Genomic DNA, 24,926 nt, shown 5'->3' with positions numbered 1-24,926 from the left:
CTAGTGTCTATGGAATAAATCCTCTAACGAATGGTGGTGCATGTGATCCTTAGACTTGAGATCATTGGAACGCCTTGTGCATTGATTGGTGTAGTTTGACACTAGTCTAACGTAGTACTATTCAAAGCTATCAATACGGTAGTGATTGGCTGCATAGAGAAGTGTATCAAGACTCTAGTGGATCAACAAAGGATTCATCACTCCTGGGTACGGGAGAAGTTATCTCATGGCGCAATTCAGTGAATGGCAATGACACTAAAGCTATGGCCACAGTGGGATTGAGTTGTTGCTCAATCCAATTTATTATTCTGGTCATTGGTCCAATAACTGAATACAAAGATATTGAAGAGAACTGAGGTTGACACTATTTTTGTACCTCAGCCTCAATGAGATAACAGATGATGAAAGGATCGGTTTGCACGGTAACCATATCATTGATGGGAAGCTGTTTTATTGAATCCAAATCTATCGGGTGGCCATGATGCCTTGCTAGAGGCCAATCTTGGTTTGTGTTTAGTGAGACGATTGATTGGTATCAATTGTGAGACTACTCACTGTCGATATGATGAGGAGCCTTCGGGTCACACACATAGAAGACAGATTAAGGATGAATTGGTGAGAAAGGGTATTTTCGTCATTTGTGATGAAAGGGCATTTTCATCATTTATGATGGAAAGGATATTTTCATCTTTTGCGATGAAAGGGCATTTTGGTAATCTCACAGTGCAATTAAATTTGTTGAGGTCGTTGCCTATATTTAATTTCATATTGAAATTAAAATTAGCGAGATTATGTATTTAAATATATTCATATATTTAAATATTATATATATATATATATTATTTAATATTAATATTTGATGATATTAATATTAGTGAAGATAATATATATGAAATATGAAATTCAAATTTGAATTTAAATATATATTTAATATTAATATTTGATGATATTAATAAAGATAATATGTGAATATGAAAATCATATTTGAATTTGAATAAGATGCCATGTGGATTATTACCTTGTTTGGTAATGAGGATTTACTATTCTAGTCATAGAATAAATTTATTCCTAACTAGATTAGGGTTTTAATTTTTGTTGCATATAAAAAGGCAACTTAAATTTAGAATAAAAAGGGAGAACACATTAAACAAATCCAACCCACTCACCTCACTCTCTCTCATGTTTTTCACTTGGTGGAGAGGGAATTTTTCTTGTTGTCTTGCTAGCACTTGAGACCGCAAGTCGATCACTATCCTGTCTTTGTGGGGATACTGAGAGTTCACTCTTATCTTAGAGTGGGAGTGATTCGTATCGATTGAAGGAGCCTCCAAACGTTGGTATGAAATCTAGAAATTTTATATTCAATATCGTTTCATATGTAAATAACGTAAATCGGGTATAAGGTTCTTGGGTTCAATGTTGTTGTTGGGGATTTTTTTTTTTTTTCCACTGCGTAAACCCCATGAGCGACTAACAAATGCTAAGCTAGTTTCTTCCACAGAATCGCCACCTAAGCTTGAGTTGAAACCATGACCACCTACCTTGAGTATGCATATTTAGGAGAAAATAAAACTCTTCCAGTGATTATAGCTTCGGGTCTTACCTTAGAGAAAAGGAGAAATTACTTAGGGTGTTGAGTGAGCATTGAGCAGCCATGGGTTGGACAATAGTTGATATCACAGGAATTAGCCATACAATGTGTATGCATAGGATTTTGTTAGAGGAGGAGACAAAACCATCTAGGGAGACTTAAAGGAGATTGAATCCACATTTGAAAGAGGTGGTTAGGGATGAGGTGTTGAAATTACTTGACGCTGGGATTATTTATCCTATTTTCGATAGTAAGTGGGTGAGTCCAATCCATGTGGTATCTAAAAGGTCTGGCATTATAGTGGTAAGAAATTCTGATAATGAGTTAGTGCCAACTAGGATGACTACAGGTTGGAGGGTTTGTATCGATTATAGGAAGTTGAAGACTGCCACGAAAAAGGGTCATTTTCCTCTTCCTTTCATTGATCAAATGCTTGAGTGATTGGCTGGTCATTCTTAATATTGTTTTCTTGATGGCTTTTTAGGTTACAATCAGATTCCCATTGCTCCAAGGAATCAAGAAAAGACGACATTCACATGTCCGTTTGAAAATTTTTCGTATAGGAGGATGCCATTTGGATTATGCAATGCCCCAGCCACATTTCAAAGGTGTATGATGTCCATTTTTTTGATATGATTGAAAAATTTATTGAGGCATTTATGGATGATTTTTCTGTGTTGGATCTTCATTTGATAACTGCCTTAGTAATTTAACCTTAGTCTTGAAAAGATGCATAGAAACAACTTAACTTTGAGTTGGGAGAAGAGCCATTTCATGGTAAAGCAAGGAACTATTTTAGGACATGTAGTTTCTAGTAAAGGTATTGAAGTAGATAAGGCTAAAATTGATTTGATTGCTAAATTGCCGCCACCCACTTTTGTGAAAGGTGTGCATAGTTTTCTTGGTCATTCGAGTTTCTATAGGCGATTTATAAAGGATTTTTCAAAAATTAGTAATCCTTTGTGTAACCCCCTAGCTAAGGAAGCGACATTTGATTTAAATGATGAGTGCCTAAGGAAGCAACATTTGATTGAAATGATGAGTGCCTTAATGCTTTTAATACTTTGAAAGAAAAATTAACATCAACTTCTATTCTTATGTCACCTAATTGTTCGCTTCCATTTGAGTTGATGTGTGATGCTTCTGACTATGCTTTAGGTGCAATTTTGGGATAGCGTGTAGGTAAGCTACATCATGTTATTCATTATGCTAGTCGGACTTTGAATGATGCACAAATAAATTACTCCACCATTGAGAAAGAATTTTTGGCTGTAGTGTTTGCTTTAGAGAAATTTCGTTCTTTTTTTATATGCTCTAGAGTAATTATTTATTGTCATCATGCTGCTTTGAAATATCTGTTGACTAAAAAGGATGCTAAGTCTAGGTTGATTAGATGGATATTATTATTGCAAGAATTTGATTTGATAATCAAGGATAAAAAGAGAGGCAAAAATATGGTGGATGATCACTTGTCTCGTCTTGCAGAGACAATAGACCATGAAGAACGTAATCAAGAAAGGGATTATCCCCTCAACAAAGCCTTTCCTAATCAACAACTCTTTTCCATCCATGGAAAAGAGCCCTAGTATGCTGATATTGTTAATTATCTTGCTAGTGGTATTATTAGAACTGATTTGACTTTTCAAGAAAAGAAGAGATTCTTATCCATGGCGAAGCTTTATTTTTGGGATGAGCCTTATTTGTTCAAGCATTGTCCGGATCAGATAATAAGGTGTTGTGTTCCAGAATTTGAGCAGTAGATTGTTTTAAAGCACAGTCATGAGCTACATTGTGGCCGGAGGGCACTTTGGTGGAAAGAAAACAACACTTAAGGTATTGCAATCCAGTTTTTATTGGCCAACATTGTTTAAAGATGCTTTTGCCTTTTGTGCTAGGTGTGATAAATGCCAAAGATCAGGCAATATAAGCAAGAGGAATGAGATGCCACTCACCACTAATTTGGTGGTGGAATTGTTCGATGTATGGGGTATAGATTTCATGGGTCCCTTTCCGAATTCGTTTGGTTATACTTACATACTTGTTTTTGTAGAATATGTTTTTAAATGGATTAAGGCAATTACCACAAAAACTAACGATAGTAAGGTTGTGCTTAGTTTTTTGAAGGATATGATTTTCACAAGGTATGGTACCCCTAGAGCTATTATTAGTGATGGGGGTAGTCATTGTTGTAATAAGTCTTTTGCAACTTTGTTGAAGAAGTACAACGTTACGTATAAAGTGGCAACTCCTTATATTCTTCGAACTTTTGGGCAAGTGGAAGTGAGTAATAAGTAGATAAAGGCAATTTTGGAGAGGACGGTGACCATGTCTAGGAAGGATTGGGCATTGAAATTGAACGATGCTTTGTGGACTTACAGAACTGCATTTAAAACTCCAATTGGAATGAGTCCTTACAGGCTAGTTTTTGGAAAGGCATGTCACTTACCAATGGAATTGGAGCATAGAGCATATTGGGTAATTAAGTAGTTAAATTTTGACATGGATAAAGTTAGAGAAACGAGGAAGATATAATTAAATGATTTGGAGGAGTTTAGGAATGAAGTGTATGAGAATGCAAAAATCTACCAAGAAAGAACAAAGCTCTACCACGACAAGGCAATACAACACAAAGAATTCCAACTAGGTATGAATATACTGCTTTATGACTCACGTTTGCGCCTTTTTCCAGGAAAATTGAAGTCTCGGTGGCTAGGACCATTCAAAGTGCATTAAGTGTTTCCTCATGGGGCAGTGGAGATAGAGAATTTAAAGAATAAAGGAAGATTCAAAGTGAATGGGCATCGCTTGAAGCCATACTTAGAAAGCCTTCCTCTAGTTGAAGTGGTGGACTACATGAATATGAGGGATCCATAGATCGTGCACTCCATCTAGCCTATACATTAAATAAAGTGTTTCTTGGGAGGCAACCAAAGTTCTCATTATTTTAATTTCTTATTTGTGTTTTATTTCAATTTTTTTTTTCTCTTTTTGCATTATTTATCATGCTATTTCTAACTTAAAGGTGTGTTTGTGTTGTTTTGCCAAAAAGGGGGGGCTGGAGCGAAAAATTTCGTGTTTGTGCCTAGGCATTCCTTCTTCTGGAATTTTAAACTTAAGGTTGCAGAAAATGTGTCGTGGCATTGTGCTGTAGCATTTGGCATTCTGGAATTTTTACAAAATTCCTACACAAACAATGCCGTGGCATTATGCCACAGCACACTCACGAAATAAAATATCTGGGTTTTAAAACCCAACGGTCGCATCATGTCTCCTTCATCTTTCAACTCTCTTTCACTCGAACTTCCTTCCTTTTTCTCTGAACACCTCGATACCCCAATCAATCATCGTTCTAAGCACTTTTCTAACACAATTAATTCGTCTTTTAATCTTTTTTTTTTTTTTTTTTTTTTTTTTTCGCTAGGATTTACAACACAAAACTCGTGAATTCATCACTCGGTGGAGTTAGGGGTTGCGAATTGGGGAGTTTGACATTAAAGGCAAATTCGTGAGATTCTTGTGTGAGAGAGATTCAAACCAACACAAGTAAGCATCTTTACACTTCATTATGACGAATTGAGATTGTTTGTGGTTGAATTTGTCAAATTGTGTTATGGGTTTTGGTGCAACTTTGTGATTTTGAGAGATTATTGTGTGGATTTTGCAAAACTTTGATTGTGTGAAGCATTGGGTGATAGATTGGTTTTTACAGTCGATAATTTCAATCTTATGTGAAACATTGGGGACAATGTAGATATTAGGTTGGGGGTGAGGGAATTGTCCCTAGTTATTTTATTTTTTACTTTTTAGTTATGAATATGGGTAAGGTTCTTTTTTTTTTTTTTTTTTTTAAGTTTTTTCATGTCTTTAGGATTAAATTGTTTAGTTTTTCCAATCAATTTGTATGTCAATGATATGATGATAATTGTGATAACATGTAATGTTTAGAAGACATTAAATGTTGCTTAGTTTTAAGGGTAATTTTGAATAATTAGTTTCATCTAGTTTGAGACTCTCTTGCTATGTGGTATGATTTGGTTGGTTAGTCTTATGGCTTAAGTGATGGTTTTTATGTGTGAATTTCCATAGATATTTTATAGATCTCAACAAATGCTAGAACTCACTTGACAACTACTCGAGACAAAATCCTAGAATGTGCATTACTTAGGAAAGGATTTAGGCTATCTTTAGATCGTTTGAGCCTTTCAAGCCAACCCTTTATTTAAATTATCACTAGTTACCCCTTTAAGCCATTATGAAACACATTTAGCCTTGAATTTCTTTCATATAACCCACATTAACCCACCATTATTTTGAGCCGAAAACACATTCCTACCCTTTAATTTTAAGAGATTTAATTTAAGTACAAGATTGGTGAGAGCAATTAGAGAAGTGAGGGTGAAAGTTTGCGGAAATTTTCAACCTATTCCAAAATTTTTCAAAAGAATAGGTTGGGGGATATGGAGTGCTTTTCAATCAAGGTGTGGGGTAGCCTTTTCAGCTTTCTTTACTTTCTTCCAAATGAAAAAAAAAAAAAAAAGAACACTGCTATTGTAAAAATATTATGGCAATAGAAAAAAATGATAAAGAAAGAAAAAGAGAGAAGAAGGAAAGAAAGAAAAAGGGAAACCTATAGAGAAACATTGCAAAGTGTGAATGATGCAATAAAAGTATTTGCGATGAAGGGTGGAAAAGTTGGGTGTCAAGGAGAATGCCCTAATGATTACATATAAGTGTTTGAAAGAAATATGATTGAGTCTCTTATTTTTGCTTATTCTTTTTGTTCTTTCATAGCCGCATAACCTAGCATAACGTTACAAGCTTAATAAAGACCTACTGATCCGAGATAGTGTGATCATTCTACATTAGTGAAGAGTAGTTTGAAAAGTGAGCCTATGAAATTTGATTCTATTCATTAAATTTTATTATTCAACTTTGAGATCAATTCTTTGTTTTTGAAGTTTGTGCATGCGATTATTCGGGTCTTGAGATTAACGGGTTTGTGGAACAATTGATTTGTGAGAGTTGATAATGAAAATGAAATTGATTTTTGATTATCTTCAGGCTTGGGTGATGTTTAACTATTCTTTATGTTATGTGTTGTATGCAATTTTTGAGACGAATGTATATTCGGAAACTAATGTTTTGTTTTGTTTTTTTGTTTGTTTTAATTTTCAAGTCTAGGATAGGTTTAGTTTGGATATTTGTGGGTATCATCACTGGAAACCTTCACGAGACTATAACTTGTCCAACTAGGGCTGCCTAGGGGTTTAAAGGCTTATTGCATATGCTAAATGCAATCGTGTCAACCTACAGAAGTGGTTTAGGTTAGGTAGGTTAGGTTACTTAGAACTAGATTATATTTAGATCTCTTTGGTTGCTAGGGACTAGCAAGAAGCTAGTTGGGGGTTGTGATGAGTGCTTGAAAGTACACTCATATTACTTAATTTCGGTACTTCTTTTGTTTTCTAGAATCACAGGTATGTTTTATGAATTTTCAGGTATTTAGGTGCTGAAAAATGAGGATTTCAAGCATGCACGTTGAAGAGTAAAGAGACAGAATCATACAGGAGTGAACGTTTCAAGAATCGAAGCTCAAACGAAGAATTTATGAATATTTGAAGATTGTTGCAGCGGAGGATTTTTGTGCCATGGTGTGAATGAACACGCTGCACTAAAATGGGTGTAACTTTACCTACACAACTCCGATTGACTTGATTCTGGTGGCATTTGAAATATACGAGATAAATCTATAATTTTATATTATTTAGTGACCAATTCAACTTAGAATATGGTTAAAAATCGATCCTAAACTTATGTTAGTGTATAAAAGACAAGCAGACATGGGTTCTGGAACATGCCTAAATACTACTACAATAACTTGAGCTAAAGACCTCAGATTTGGATGATTCTTGGACCATTGGAAATATGATTCAAATATATACAATTAATATGATTATGGCTTCATCAGATTTAGAAGTGTTCATGCTAAAAAATGGATGTCTTTCAGTGCACAATTTTCCAGCAGCAACTGTTAAGGAGAAACAGACGGATAACAGGAACTTTACAAAGCTACCATAAATTCCTCAATGCGAACTAGGAGCTGTTCCACATATTTTTAAAGCTTTAGAAGTCTAGTTTATGTAGAATTTTATGGTTTGTTATTCCGAGTTTTGAAGATGAAGATATTCTAGTTTTAGTACCAGAGGGCCAGCATAGGAATTCTAATTCTACAAGGACTCTACTTAAATTAATCAGAATTTTATTCTCCTATTTTGTACAGGATTTTCCCCGTTACTTTCCGACAACCCTAGATCTATAAAAGAATGTCTTTAAGTATATTTTAGGAAGACTTCAACTTTGAGAGAAGCAAGGAGAGGAGATCTTACCTAGGGTTTTTCATCTTTTCTCTTGTACTTCATGTTTTTGAAGGGTTTGAGATTTCATTTCCTTATGATCATGTGTAGCTAAATACTTGTCTAGGGATCCAATGTAACCTAACATGAAGGTTTTATGCTTTGATTAATTTTATTATTCTATTGATTCAATATATTTCTAGTTTCATTCATTGCACTTAATTCGATCTTCATGTTTTGTATGAAATAAGTATGGTAAATATCATATGCTAACTTTGAAATACAAAACAATTGATTTTTTGAGACAAGGTAAAGTAAACATCATATGCAAACCTTGAATAGCTCTTTTGAATGATTGGATTGTGTTGAGGCAAACATCAGGCTAGATACAATTTGGTTCATATTTTTAGTACTTCTTGTTCTTAATGGGTTCTTTATTTTTAGGCTTTATTAAACATCCTAGTGAGTTTAATGGTTAAGAATACTTGGTTAAACTCGAACATCAAATGGTAATATCATAATGATGGAAGACTGAACCCTAGGAATTTGATTGAGAAAACAATAAATTAGTTATTAGCAAAGAATCAGATTGTTATGGTGAAATCAAATACCTAGGTTTTTCTTGCATTGGTTTTCAGTTAATTTTTAATTGTGTTATTTAATTCAGTTGGTTAAAAATTTATTTTGCTTCCTTTAGTAATTAGTTTAATATCTTCTTTTTGAATTTTTTTTATTTTATTTGTTTAATTAAGGCATAGTATATTAGGATTAATTTAGTGGTTACAAATCTTAGTGGGATCGACCCTTGCTTTTGCACACTACACTGTGATATCAATTCATGCACTTGTGAGGAATTAAAATTGTTCACCATGACGCTGCATCAGATCTAGACTCCGTTAAATGGCTTGAGGCCATGAAATCCGAAATGGACTCCATGGACCAGAACCGAGTATGGACACTGATGGATTTACCCGATGGGATAAAACCCATAGGATGTAACTGGGTCTTCAAGAAGAAGACATGCATGGAACCTCTATTGTTCTTGATTGGGCAATACACGCTTCTAGAGGTAGTTATGGAATGTTCTTTTCAATGACCTCTATTGCTAGTTTATCCACCGCATCAACACTAAAGCATGAATCCGACTCAGATGGAAACTTCATAGCTTCAAACACATTGAACGTTACTGTTTCATCTTGAACTCTTAACAGCAACTTTCCTTCTTGCACATCAATGAGTGCTCTTCCCGTGGCCAAAAATGGTCGCCCCAAAATAAGAGGCATTTCCTTATCCTCCTCCATGTCCAATACAACAAAATCTGCCGGAAAGATAATCTTGTCCACCTTTACTAACACATCTTCAACTATACCCCGTGGATGTTTTATGGACATATCTGCAAGTTGTAACGACATGGTCATTGGCTTCACTTCACCAATTCCCAATCTCCTGAAAACAGAAAAAGGCATTAAATTGATGCTAGCACTTAGATCACATAAAACTCGATTAAAAGTAATATCTCCTATAATGCAAGGAATAATAAAACCCCTGGATCTTCGAGTTTCGGGGGTAGCTTCTTCTGAAGAATGGCATTGCACTCCTCCGTGAGCATCATTGTTTCCTCATCCTCTAACTTCCTTTTGTTGGATAAAACCTCCTTCAGAAATTTTGCGTAGCTCGGCATCTGTTGCAATGTATCTGCAAAAGGAATGTTAATATGCAATTTTCTAAATATTTCAATGAATTTGGAAAACTACTTATCCTGATTCTTTTTCTTTAGTCTTTGAGGAAACGGCACAGGAGGAGTGTGATGTGCCAATTCTGGTGGTATCTTGGGAAATGGCAATTTCTCTTTCCTTTGTCTTTACCTCACTTCCCGTTTCTGTTCTTCTTCCCTATAACTAGATGGGTTCTCTTCAGCAACTATCTCTTTATCAACCTCCTCATCAGAGTCTTCCTTTTTCTCTCCCTTTCATGGACTTTCTTCTTCTCTTGATTTTTCCACCTCTTCCAACACTGTCCCACTCCTCAAAATTATTGCGTTTGCTTGCTCACGTGGGTTAGTCACTGTGTTGCTTGGTAAAGAGCCCTGTGGTCTCTCATTTAGCTTTTCAGCCAATTGACCCATCTGCACCTCTAGATTTCGAATGGACGCCCCTTGATTTCCAAAACTCATCCTCGTCTCATTCATAAAACCTGTGGTCTCTTGCATAAATTTCCCAAACATGTCCTCCAATTTTGTCACTCTTGGGTCTCTTGGTTGATTATTCACCCCTGTTTGGTTAGTTGGCAATGCTCTTTGGTTCCATTGATTGTTTTGCTGGTTCTGATTGCCCCAAGATAGATTTGGATGATTCCTCCAACCCGGATTATATGTGTTGGAATAGGGATTATTTGGTTGCCTCTGATTTCCTGCCAAGTAGTTAACCTGCTCCGATGATGATGATGATGAAGCAAATGTGTTCCCCACTTGATACTCACTGCTCACGTGATTACCTGCACAAAAATCACAAGTCAGTTGAAGAGCTTGAATAGAGTTTACCTGCATATTTCCCAATTGTTTCTGAAGTGCTGTGAGTTGGGCTGAAATGGCTGTATATGCATCAACTTTATGAAGACCCATAGATTTCTTCGGTTGCACCCTCTCATTAGGTCTTTGATAATCGTTGCTTGCCAGAACTTCAAGCAACTCATGAGCTTCTTCCGGAGTCTTGTTTTGCAGTGCTCCTCCCAATGCTGCATCCACCATAGTTTGCACATTCACCATCAATCCGTTATAAAATGTTTGGACTTGCATCCAAACTGGCAACCCATGATGTGAACACCTTCTCAGTAATTCTTTGTATCTCTCCCAAGCCTTATACAATGATTCTGACTCTTCTTGTAGAAACGATGTGATATCATTTCTCAGCTTTGTTGATTTTGCTAGACGAAAGAATTTGGTCAAGAACTTATGTGCTAAATCGTTCCATGTTGTGATTGTTTCTATTGGTAATGCCATTAACCATCCCTTAGCTTTATCCTTCAATGAAAATGGGAATGGTCTCAATCTGATGGCGTCATCTGACACTCTGTTTGACTTGAAAGTATCACAAATCTCTAAAAAATTGGCAATGTGTAGATTTGGATCTTCCTTCAAATCTCCCCTGAACTGTACCGACTGTTGGATCATCTGGATGATTGCCGATTTTATCTTAAAGTTGTTGGCTTATACTGCTGGTCTAGTAATACTCGACCCACTGCCATCAACTGAGGGAACTGAAAACTCCCTTAGTGTCCTATTTTCTGCCATCTCTACAACTATGACTTCTGGTTCAATTGTAGCCTCTCTTTCTCTTCTTTCTATGTTAAGTCTTCGAGTGGTTCTTTCAATCTCAGGATCAATAGGAACCACTGGCTGACGTCTTGCTCTTCGCATGAACTACACAAAAAAATAGAAAGAGTGAGATCACAAACCAACCTAAAAGACTAACAAAAATCCTAGTTAGTAAATACGGGTATGGCAAAAAAAGGGTACGGGAATTTTACGGGTATAATACGGCAAACAGTGAAAAATACGTTTATAAAAATTCGGTCATAAAATTCGGATACGGAAAAAATACGATACGGGTATATACGGGTTTAATACGGTATATTATCAATAATACGTTTTGAAAAATACGGCAATATTGATCCTAATTTTGATACTTTTATGGACTAATTATTAATGTATCTCAGCATTGACTTCAATTAAATCTTTTGCTTTTGCTTTTGCCTATGGTAACGTTAATCTTTTCTTTGCCTTAACAAATTCCCAGGCCTATGTCTTGTTCTATCCCACCCCATGTCTTGTTCTATCCCACCAATAGAAAAAATATATATATATATTTTTGTTTATGCAATAGAATTATAAAACATAATCTACAGTTACAGTGTTGAGTGTTGAAATCCACCACAAACACAAATTAAACACCCGTGACCCATCTTCAAAACCCCCCTCCCTCTCTCTTCTTCAATCAAATCATCTCTCAGTGTCTCACGGTCTCACCCACAAAGCCAACTGCTTCTTCCAGAGTTCCAACAATGGCATCTGCTTTACAGGTTATTTTTTCTGCCAATACTTTCCTTTCTTTAAACTTATTCTTCTCCCCCAAACAAAAACACAAACCGTTAAAACCCTCAACCAGTTCGCCTTCCACAAATATTCTTCTCCCCCAAACACAAACACAAACCTGTTAAAATCTCAACCAGTTCGCCGTCCGAGCTGAGGAAGGAGAAGTATTGGCAGAAAAGCTGAAAACGTCGAAGATCTGAGGAAAAAAAGCTGAAAATGTCATCCATCGCAGAAATGAGGAAGGAGAAGAACGAAGAAGAGAGAGATACCGTGTAATTTTGAATAAACCCCCTAAAACGACGTCGTTTTGGGTGAGCAATAGGCTTTTTTTTTTTTTTTTTTTTTTTTTGCAATAATACGCGAATAATTCGCGAATTATACGCGAATAATTCGCGAATTATATGGGTATTCATATTATACGCGTATAATTCGGCAATTTTTATAACATACGTTAAAACGCGTTTTATACGGCTGGGCGTATAATTCGCGTATAAAACGCGTATTAACTAACTAGGACAAAAATTAAACAAACAACAATTAAGCAAAAATAAAACTCCAATCTAGCTAACACAAGAAAATTTTAATGTTAACACAAAACTTAATCCCCGGTAACGGCGCCAAAAACTTGATGCGTTGTTACTACAACATGCATAAATAGCAAGTGCACTAGTCGCACAAAGTAATAAAGTGATGAGTGAGTATCGTTCCCACAAGGATTGGTTGCTAAGCACTAAGTTTTCTACTGTTTTCAAGTTGGAGCAATCGAATATGTTTGGATTAATGGGAGAAAATTAAACTTAAAACTAAAACAAAAATTGCTAAATGCTCAAAGCTAAATTATGAAAGCAAGAGTAAAAACAAGGTAATATCAATATAAACAAACGGGTAGGGTTTTGACTTCATTCGGACTCTATGGATTAAACCTTTGGATTATGCTATTTCCATATTCACATGCATTGATTGTAAATTGAATTCTCTAAATTGTAAAAAATACCTTTTCAGGCTATGTTTTCCGACTTTTCCCTATTAAACTTTCGTACCCAACAGTTTGAAGATTAATAGTTTTAAGCTCATTAAGCACATGGAATCCTAGATTGATTTCATTGATTCTTAAATCTATCTCTAGCATTCAATACTACAATGGTGATTACCCAAGAAGCTTAACATGACTCATTTCTCAATCTCATCATGTTCATCAAATAAAAGCAATAAAATCAGAATTACCACACAAACCATGCAATAGCATATGAAAATAACAAAAATCAATTACTTAATCCATGGAAATCCGAATTACATCAAAACCCTAACCTAAAATGGGTTAGTTCATAGCTAAATCAAAACAACAAGTAAGAAAAACAATAAACGCGAAGTTCAACATATTGAAATGAGAGAAAAGACAAGAGATCTCCCCTAGTTGAAGAATCCACCAGATTCAATCCCAAATCCTCTCACTTTTCAACCCAAAAATTCGTCAAATCTAAGCTAAGGAAGATGAAAAAGCTACTCTAGACTAAGAAAAATATGACTTTCCTCAAAATGGCAAAGTTTTGCTTTTATACCTCGCCCAAAAACCTAAGACTTTGTCTAAAACTGAAACTGTGTGTTTTACAGAAACTGGAATTTGTAGACTTCGCCGCAGTGAAGAAGAAATCTCGCCACGGCGACGAAGAACAAACTTCGCCACAGCGAATCTTCATGAAGAATTCTGAATTTACAGAATTGCCCTCCGCTTGCTTCTTTGCTTGAATCTTCGATCTTCGATGCTCTCCCATGGGAACAAGCTTCATAGTGCTTTACTCTGTTTCAGAACTCTTTCAACTTCTAAGATTCGCTTACTTCTGAGTCCAGAAACTCCAATTCGCTCATTATTTGTTCAAAATGTCTATTTTAGTCTGAAATACGAAATGTAAAGAATTAAGTAGCAATTCAGGCATAAATGAACTGAGAAGTATCTAAAATCCGGCCTAAAAGCCTAAATAAAACTGTATAATTCTCGGATTATCACCATTCTAAGGACATATATCAATATATATTGCAATAATAATGATTTATACGATATAGAATAAAATGTCTTTTATTATTGATTAATGAAAATTATTACAAAGAGTCAATTCTACAATAATTGATTGGCTCTAGGGCATCTACTCTAACAGTCAGGGTGTATGCACAGAGTACTAATCATTCATTCACATGAGTTCTTCAAGACTAAAACATAATATATGTCTAATCTCAACACATAAAACCTAATAATTCACACTAAGTGTCGTCACACAGTAATGAAAATTAAAGATTAAATTAATAACATGAATGAATCAAGATTTCAATTAAATTGATAAAAATAACCTATGTTTAACACAGAACCTTCCAATTAGGCTACATTGGATCCTTATAAAAGAATTTAGTTACACATTGACATCAAGAAAGCAAACCTCAATTCCTCCAAAAGTATGAATAATCCAAAACCCTAGGGAGAATCTCCTTCTCTTTCTTGCTACAAAGTGGCTCCCAATTTAGGTTAAGAATAATCCTAAAATAAATTGCAATGTCTTATTTATATTTTTCCTTTGCTAGCGGTGTTTTTGGAAAAGTACAAGTTCAAATTGAAGTTGGAAAAGGTAAGATTTTTCCTTTTCTCATGATCTATGCCACGGCGCCATATTCTCCCATAGACTTAAAATTCTTTCACATTGCTATGTCTTCCTCATGCCATGACACAAACCTTCTGCCCAAATCCGCTTTTTGTGTCGTGGCATAGAAAATCCATGTCATGGCGCCATCTAGTAATTTCACTTTTTCTCTTCTGCTTGAAGATCCGGTCTCTATCTTTAGCACGTGCAAAGCCTCCAACCATCGTGTGAGCATGTAATCATCACTTTTCCACCTAAAAACCTGAAACTCATACACCTACCCATGATTCTTCAAAATAGAAATATATACAGAAACTAGTGTAAAAATAATCCATTAACATCCTGCATTCCTTATAGTCTACCTATGAAATCACAAAATATATATATCATTTCACCACTCATTAATAACCAAGTCTTTACCGTCTGCAAGTTTGGTATATAATTCCCAATAAGCAATATGTCATCGACATACAATACTAGGAATACCACTACGCTCCCACTGAACTTCTTATCCCTACTTGACCTTCAAGAATGAAACCATCGGGTTGTGTTAGATAGACATCCTCTTCAAGGTTTCCATTCAAAAGAGCAGTTTTGACATCCATTTGCAACTATTACAAGCATCATTTGAATAGACTTCAACATTGCTATTGGTGAAAAGGTTTCATCATAGTCTATGCCATGCTTTTGCTTGAAACCTTTGGCAACCAATTGTGTGTAGGGATTTTTATCGAAACAAGCACGGAATTACAAAAAAAAAAAAAAAAAAAATTGCTACGATAGAGTCCTGTAACCCATGATCACGATTTGATAGCTATAACCACAATATAATTAAACCATACAAGGTTAGATTGTATAGCTTCGTGAAAGAACATCATGCATGAAGAGTGGTGGAAATGAGAAGTGAAAGCATGAAAGCTTGGACTAAAAAAAAATTGTTTTTCAAACAAAGCTTGGAAAAGAGATCATACTTACTCCTTTGCTTTGGATTGATGAAGATTAGCCTCAAAATGATGAGACCTCCACACTTCCAAGCCCCATAAAATCTTATTTTAAAAAGGGACACCACGAATTTATTATGTTATCCTTTGAATAATCAATATTATTCAAGAGCCCATGTAAACTAAACTAGTTTACATTAACAACCCATAAATTTACCCTTTTACCTTTTAACTATTAAAAGGTAATTTTTGTTCATCTCATTAATCTTAACGCTTTAAGATATAATAATTAAATATAATTAATTATTGCTTGACCATTAACCCTTAAAATGTCACAAACAATTTTCTATGTAACTATTACCATAGAAATCCTGTTATTACCCTCGGAATGTGCTATCCCTCTTTGGATAATCATTTCTCTCTCTCATCATTCTTTAACTTCTTAAGGCTATTGGTGTGACCATGTAGGTCCACCATGGATTAGTTGTGAGCCGGTTCTGGATGAATCCAAAAACCTGTCTGGAGGCCCAACGACTATGGTAAACATTTAGCAATGTGTCATAGTCCCTAAACCACGATGAAGAAATACTTCATCGAACCCATTTCAGATCATACTTACCATGCAGGTAAAGTCCCTCCATTGAAATATCCTGATCAAGCACGGATTCATGGAACATCAAAATCCTATACTCGATCTTTTACCAAATCGTCGATCAATATGTCTGGAACTCGTCATCACAAACTTGCTTTTGTATGACTAATAATAGACTTTGGAAAGAGATTCTGATTTCCGACATTTATCAACATTCGTCTAGGAACTCGAATCTGGATGGAGTTAGCGGTACTCCCGGTCCTATATTTCCGAGTCAATGGATCCCCTCTTGACCTTCGTTCGTTTCCGCATATGAACAACGCATGACCAAATAGGCGTTATTATACGAAACATGATTAGTCTCGTACTTATACACCGTATGAACCATATGCATCGGTATCAGATCCGACTACAATGTCTCAGGTCAAAGGATTACATCGTGCACTGATATAACCAAACGATAAATCATTGACTGCATGTTTTTCCAAGTGATTTGTCGTTATTCGGTCATGTTCAAAAAATAGTTCACCAACCGCTAATCCATACCAATGCCCCAGTGACATGACTATCATCGTCATCCGTACTTATATCAACTCATGATATCTTTCGGAAGCATCCGATATGCCTACTGTGCAATATAGTTGCCCAAATTATATTGCTTTCATAGGGAACCCTTTTCGATAATTCATTTACCTATTAAATGAATCATCTGGACAATTCATATACATACTTTATTTTAAATGCATGACTGAATAATGGAAGCAATTTATATATATGAATTGAAGAACTCTTTCTTCTATTATTTATGATATATAGATACAAGACAAAATGCTCTGAAACCGACAGCACAAATGGTTTCTAGGGCATACACTAATATACACTAACACTTTGTTGGCGACTTCTTCTCTGGATGTCTCCAAGGTATTGCTATCGACCCAAAGTAGGATCGAGCACAACAGTATCCACACAAAAGTAGGTCGGGATCACTCTTGGATTGATTGCTAGATCAAGCCAAGAGCTTAAGAGGAGTGGTTGATTTGAGAGAAAAAACTTTCTAGGGTTACGACTAGGGTTTTGTGTTTGGGAGGTTTAGTTTAAAAATTAAACTAAAACTTTGCTCTCAAAAGCTATAAAATCAACTTCTCAAAAATCAAAAATCAAAACGCAAGTCCCCTTTTTATAGTGCAATCCAAAGTGGGAATTTAATTAGGACTATGAATCTCCAAATTCCTTTTTTAAATTGGATTGCAACTCTAAAAGGAATTGGAATATCTCTAAAAGATTTTCTCCCATTAAATATGTTCCCATTTAAATAAATATTCCTATTTATTTAATTCCTATATAAATACATATTCCTAATTAAATAAATATTACTATTTATTTATCCATGTATATTTATATATATACATATTTAATTAATGGGTTTTAATATATTTAATTAAATTAAATATATTCCTCCATATTAATTAATATTAATATGAATCCAATTTTGCTAAAGTTTCTTCAATATAAATATTGAATATTGGCATCGACCCTAGCAAAATTACCCAAATAACCTTTTCGCCTAAAAGGACAAAAGTACCCTTTTTCTCCCAAATTACGAAAATGCCCTTTTTGCCCAAAGGACGAAAATGCCCTTCCAATCTATTTTCTCTCTTAACCACTTTTTATGTGTGTGACCTAAAGGCTCTTTATTTTGTTGGCAACTAAGCATCAATCAATTAGCATTTCGTACACCAATCAAGATTGGCCTCTTGCAAGGCATCATGATTACCCAGCAAATAAAGAATTAGCGATTAGGGTTACATTTTCTATGGTATGATTATCGTGCAATTTGATCCATTCATTATTTTATATCTCATCTAGGTTCGAAGTAAAGAAATAGTGTCTACTTCAAAGTATTGACCTTGACATGTTTATATTTGGTTGCTGAATCTACGACTATATAAAATCGGATTCTAGCACCAACTCGATTCCACTGTGGCCACAGATTTGTGGTCGTAGTTCTTAACCAAATATGTCACCGAGATAAGATCTCTTATAATCAAGAGTAATGAATCATTTGTTGATCCACCATACCCATCATGTACTTCTCGATGTAACCAACCACAACTGTTCTAGTAATCTCTAAGAGAGACTAAATTAGGCTAGTGTCAAATCACATCGATATTTACACATGGCGCTCTAGTGTTCTCAAGTTGAAGACCACATGCACCACCATCTATAAAAGGATATGTTCCATAGACACTGGGTTTACCATATTGTATGGAATCCTCTTATGGGCCAGTCTAGTTGACTTGCACAAGCAAGCACCCATGCATTGCACCAGACTGATGCTCACAAGCTTGACATGTGAGATCTGTCACTATCTTTTGATAGGGTTGTTCAACGTGATGATAGTCTTTCCGTATAATCTATGTCCTAGCTCAAATTTATACTATGACTATCGATATTTTTAGAATAGCCACCATATGTGCTCATAGGGTTCTCACAATTATGATTTATAACACTTAATTCCCTCGTCATAGGTTTCAACCTTTCTAGGGACATATACTATTTTCTTTATAAGCAATAAATAGATCCTATAGGATAGATGTTTGACTATTTTGGATATTAGAGGCATCTCTCTATATAAGATACTCATGGAGGATGATATCAAGCCTAGAGTTCAACCACAATGAAGATTGAATCCTTCGATGAAGGCAGTGGTGAGAAAGAAGGTTGTGAAACTTCTAGATGCGGGAATAATTTATCCCATTTCTGATAGTCTATGGGTGAGTCCGGTGCAAATGGTTCCAAAGAAGGGAGGTATCACAGTGATAAAGAATGAGAGCAATGAATTGATACCAACTAGGACGGTCACAGGTTGGAGAGTGTGCATTGACTACCGAAAATTAAATGAAGTGACAAGGAAGGATCATTTTCCACTTCCTTTCATTGATCAGATGTTGGAGAGATTGGCAGGGCAAGCTTACTACTGTTTCTTGGATGGCTATTTAGGATACAATCAGATTACCATCGCTCCTGAGGATCAAGAGAAAATGGCCTTCACTTGTCCCTATGGCACCTTTGCTTACCGAAGGATGCCCTTTGGGTTGTGTAATGCACCAGCCACATTTCAGAGATGCATGATGTCGATCTTTGGAGATATGGTGGAGCAGTTTATAGAAGTCTTCATGGATGACTTCTTTGTTTTTGGTTCGTCCTTTGATAATTGCTTATCTAATCTCTCTTTTGTTTTGCAGGGATGTCAGGAGACAAACTTGGTGCTTAATTGGGAGAAGTGCCACTTCATGGTCCAAGAAGGGATAGTGCTTGGTCATAGAATTTCAAAAGACGGAATAGAAGTGGATCAAGCAAAGATGGACGTGATTGAGAAGTTGCCACCCCCTCCAATGTTAAAGCAGTTCGAAGTTTCTTGGGGCATGCGAGGTTTTATAAACGGTTTATCAAGGATTTTTCTAAGATCTCTAAACCCCTTTGCAATTTATTGATTAAAGATGTTGCTTTTGATTTTAATGATGAATGCATGCATGCCTTTCAAACTCAAAAAAAAGTTATTAGTGTCTGCACCTATTATTGCAGTTCCCGATTAGGGACTACCATTTGAATTGATGTGTGATGCTAGTGACTTTGCAGTAGGAGTAGTGTTAGGACAAAGGAAAAACAACGTGTAATTTAGTATGCCAGCAAAACACTCATGGATGCATAATTGAATTACACCACCACTGAAAAAGAATTGTTGGTTATGGTTTTTGCTTTTGATAAATTTTGTTCATATTTGTTAGGTGCCAAGGTGATTGTCTACATGGACCATTCAGCACTCAAGCACCTATTGGCAAAGCAAGAACCGAAACTGACAGGCTATTCGCAAGTGTACGAAATCACGCAAGTAATAAAGCTCGAGTAAACGAGTGTCGAATCCCAAGAGAACTACCTATCAAGTACCAAACTAGTCTATTTTATTGCTATTTGATGAAACAGAATCTTAAGAATCAATTCAATGAAAAAGATAACAAACTAAAAATTAAACAAGGGCAAAATTTTATTAATACTGTGGTAAACAAATCAATATGCTAAACCTAGGGCACAGATTTCACACCAATTTAATCTTATGCATTGACAATTATTGCTAACCTAATTAAGCTTATTCTAAAGGCCAAATTCCCTGATATTCCACTAACTTTCTCTTGAACAATTACTGAATGAACCGTTAAGCAACAACCCAAAATATCCTAAGTTGGATTTAGGAGTTAAGAGATCATTAAGTTCTATAGAATTTACTAGAGCCTCACAGATCGCGGTAACCTATCTCTAGCGTTCGCTCAATCTATGGTTTTATACCTTAGACAAATCAGGTTTCATCTCTCGATCTCAACCCAACCCATGATATCATTCAACTCTTGGATCCTTAAGAATTGCAAGCGTTATGCACAATAATAAAACTTAGAATTAAATGCTCAATAAGAATTAACAACAAATTAAATCAACACATATTCATAAATTGGGCTACATCTTTAGCCCTAGAAAAATGATTTAGTTCATAATTACAGTAATGAAAACAACCATTGTATTTAATAACATGAGTTCAAGAAAGAAAAATAGAAAAACTTCTCTAATTTGTGAACGAGAATTGCAAGAATTCCGATCTCCAAAGTAGTATATGTCCTTTCTCCTCCTTCAAATCTCCCTTTTAACTTCTTAAAGACCCTCTTTTATATCCCTAGGGTTCTGGTCATGCTTAGAAAAAAGATTAGAAAACTTAGCCCATTCAGATTCGGATTAGGATAATGGATTAACAGACACCCGTGACCCATCACCGCGGTGGTAAGAATGGTCACTGTAGGGATCGTTCTTTCTATCCAAGTGTCCGTAATATTCAGAATTTGATAAAGTCATCAACACAAATATTGTATCTCTATGAATAAGCTTTCCAACGCCACCAGAATCGTCAAATTCTGACTTTTACAACTCAGGTTACGACAGAAACATCAAAGCATGCTCATGATAAGGATTTCCAGATTTTACGTAACGCCTTCAACGCACCACAACTTTCTCGTTTCAACTCTGATTCCTTTGCCGTTTGTTCCTACGCGTTGTGAGTCCCATCGACATCATTCTTTTCCCCTCAAAAATCTGTTTGAGCCTGAAAACACTCAAAATGCACTCGTGATCCCATAAATGGTATTTATGAAAGAATTAATCCAAATTCCACACTTTAAACACATTTTTCCATAAATAAAACAATTAAATCACTAACAAAATATCAACATTCAAACTCTTATCACAACCTCAACTGATAAGATGGATCTTATTGCCACAAGAGTTTGAGTTGGAGATATGAGATAAGAAAGGGTCAGAAAATGTTGTGGCAGACCATTTGTCAAGGATTGAACGACCAAAAAAAAAAAAAAAAAACTGCTCTCTAAATCCATATGTCTATAATTTGCACAAAGGTACGAATTCCTACCCCCAACCTTAAAATCAACATTGTCCCCAATGTACAAATGTAAACAAAAAGAAATAGAGAAAAAGAAAAATTACCCCTTTTTGCAATAGTGAAGTGTGAATACGCGGACAATTCGATCACCAACTCGTTTCATTCCATTGTTGCCTTTTAATTCTGTCAAAACAAAGAAGCTTGCGGTGCACCTCATTGGAAACACACATCACTTGTTAAATTTATGAATTTAGAGAAACAAACACAACATCAAAATTATTTACACTAAACAGAAAAAAATAAATAAATAAACATACTTGAAAATTAACTCTTGCAAAAATAGCACACTAATCAATAAAAAAGAAAAAAAAAATAAATAAAAAGCTTGGGTTGCCTCCCAAAAGCGCTTGGTTAAAGTCATAAGCTTGACTTTTCATTTTCTTCAATCCGGATCATCCAGGAGAATCCAAGCCCTCATATTCTTAATTTCACCATTCACATAGGGCTTTAATCGTTGTTCATCTACCATATTAAAGTCAGTCTCCATAGTCCTAGAGTTGACTAAACAATTCTCTAGGGGTGAACTAGGGTAGTTTTCTTCTAATTTTTTATTCACTATGTTATCAAGGATACTAATCTCAAAGCATGTGTCAAAGTCGGATGGACACTTCTTAGCATCAAAAACATTAAACTCTACTTGGTCATCTTCTACCCTTAAAATTAGTTTCCCTTGATGAACATCTATCAATGCTTTACCTGTTGCTAGAAAAGGTCGTCCTATGATTAAAGGTATTTCCCGATCTTCCTCCATGTCTAACACTATGAAATCTACTGGGAAAATTAGTTTGTCTACCTTAATCAAGATGTCTTCTACCACCCCCCTAGGATATGTTATCGATCGATTAGCACGGTGGTTGGCTTCATTTCTCCTAATCCAAGTTTCCTGTAGATGGAAAACGGCATTAAGTTAATACTTGCCCCTAAATCACATAACACTTTATCAAAATAACAACTACCAATAATACAAGGGACAGCAAAACTCCCTGGATCTCGTAGTTTAAGTGGTAGTTTCTTTTGAATTAGCGCGATGCATTCCTCTGTGAGCATAACTTTCTCGTGTTCCTCGAATTTTCTCTTGTGCGTGAGGATCTCCTTTAGAAACTTCACATACTTCGGCATCTGTTCTAGCATATCAACAAAAGGGATATTAATATGTAAAATTCGAAACATGTCAATAAACTTACCGAATTGCTTATCGAGCTTCTGATTTTTCAACCGTTTTAGGTACGGAAGGTTTGCCTGGCTTGAAGGAAGTTTTTGCTCAAATGCATGCTTGCCGCAGCCACCAGCTTCATCATGGCAGCGATGAGTTGAAACTTCTGACGCATTCGGAGCAAGATCACGCTTACCGCGGCCACCAGATTCATCACCGCGGCGATCGTCCCTATTTCTGATGAATTTCTCTGCATTCTCACGCTTGTCGTGGCCACCGTCATCACCACCACCTCGATTATCCTTCTACTCATCCTTCAGGTCTTGTTCTTGCCTCGGTTTTTCACCTTCTAAATTTTCCAAACTTCGTCCACTCCTCAAGGTGATTGCATACGCTTGTTCCTTGGGATTTTTCTCTGTATCACTCGGCAAAACTCCTTGAACTCTTCTTGCTAATATGTTGTGAATTTGCCCAATTTGAGTCTCAAGGTTCCTAATAGAGGCTGATTGATTTTGAACCAGGACATCAATCTTTTCAAACCTCTTACTTGTCTCTTCAATGAACTTGGTCAACACATTCTCTAAGTTAGATTTTGGCTCTTGATTCTGAAAAATAGGAGGTTGTTTATGCTCGTTGTTGTTGCTCCACGAGAAGTTCGAGTGTTTCGTCCATGTTGGATTGTATGTGTTGGAATATGGATTTCCTTGTCCCCTTTGGAAATTATCGACGTAATTGGCTTGTTCAAGCTGAGCAAACGGGTTCCCTTCTTGGCAATCCTTGGATGGATGATTTCCTGCACAAAGGTCACATGTTAGAGAAGAAGATTCAATTACATTTATTTTTAACACATTACCTAATTTCTTCTGGATGTTTGAAAGTTGAGCAGCCAATGCGGTGTAACTGTCAACTTCGTGCACTCCCACTGATCTCCTTGTTGGAGTTCTCTCCGAAGTCCTCATGTAGTTATTGTTCGCCATCACCTCAATCAGATTGTATGCTTCCTCTGGTGTTTTATGTTCAAGGCTTCCCCACTTGCAGCATCAATCATAGCTTGAATAGTTGGTAGCAACCCTTGGTAGAACGTTTGCACTTGTGACCAGATTGGTGAACCATGGTGACGGCACCTTCGTAAGAGATCTTTATACCTTTCCCATGCTTCATACAATGACTCCAAGTCTTGTTGATAGAAATTGGTAATCTCACTTCTCAGCTTGGCAGACTTGGCAGGTAGAATGTATTTAGTAAGGAACGCTTGAGCTAACTCGTTCCATGTTGTGATGCTCCTAGATGGCAAAGAAATCAACCAAGCCTTAGCTTTATCCCGAAGAGAGAATAGGAAAATCCTTAGCCTAATTGCATCATCGGAGACTCCATTATGTCTGAATGTGTCGCACAACTCCAGAAAATTAGCGATATGCAAGTTGGGATCATCATTAGCCAACCCAGCGAATTGAACCATCTGCTGAATCATTTGAATGATGGCTGGCTTGATCTCGAAATTATTTGCTTGAACTGGTAGTCTCCTGATGCTAGAATAGCACCCATCAATAGTAGGACTAGATTAGTCCTTCAATGCTCTTTGAACCACTACTGCTCCACCATTTGCATTGCCCCTTAAAGTATCCTCAAAGCAAGAAACAATAAATAACAAAGTCTGACTCATTCTCTTGATTTCCCATATTGGGATTCACAATTCCTGTGTTAGCCATGGATTTTTCAGAGTCAACTTGCCTCTTTTCTTTCCTCAACTGTTTAGCGGTTCTCTCGATCTCAAAATCTAGTGAATTAAGATCACCACCACCTCTTGAATGGAAACTCTCCAGATTCTAGCTGAAAACAACAAAAATAAAAATTAATTAGCAAACAAAAATAAAACAAATCAAATTAGCTACTAAATATTTTGTATTAATATTGGCAAAAAAAAAAAAAAAAGTTCCCTGGCAACTGCACCAAAAACTTGATAGGCTATTCGCAAGGGTACGAAATCATGCAAGTAATAAAGCTCGAGTAAACGAGTGTCGAATCCCAAGAGAACTACCTACCAAGTACCAAACTATTATATTCTATTACTATTTGATT

General features: G+C 35.9%; 1 long non-coding RNA gene and 2 other non-coding genes across 3 annotated transcripts; all 3 read left to right on the top strand.

Moving 5' to 3' along the window:
• The first annotated feature begins 4,757 nt into the window (after positions 1-4,757).
• Positions 4,758-7,354, top strand: LOC116131067. Its single transcript, XR_004128197.1, has 2 exons — positions 4,758-5,134; positions 7,090-7,354. It is a non-coding gene; the product is annotated as an uncharacterized LOC116131067 (long non-coding RNA).
• Positions 7,355-10,748: 3,394 nt separating this feature from the next.
• Positions 10,749-10,855, top strand: LOC116131094. Its single transcript, XR_004128203.1, has one exon. It is a non-coding gene; the product is annotated as a small nucleolar RNA R71 (small nucleolar RNA).
• Positions 10,856-23,953: 13,098 nt separating this feature from the next.
• On the top strand, positions 23,954-24,060 carry LOC116131093. Its single transcript, XR_004128202.1, has one exon. It is a non-coding gene; the product is annotated as a small nucleolar RNA R71 (small nucleolar RNA).
• The last annotated feature ends 866 nt before the right edge of the window (positions 24,061-24,926 follow it).

The sequence above is a fragment of the Pistacia vera genome, unplaced genomic scaffold, assembly GCF_008641045.1.
Source record: "Pistacia vera cultivar Batoury unplaced genomic scaffold, PisVer_v2 Contig228, whole genome shotgun sequence".
NCBI lineage: Eukaryota > Viridiplantae > Streptophyta > Magnoliopsida > Sapindales > Anacardiaceae > Pistacia > Pistacia vera.
The sequence above is the reverse complement of the archived record's forward strand: the minus strand, read 5'-3'. Positions and strand labels throughout refer to the sequence as shown.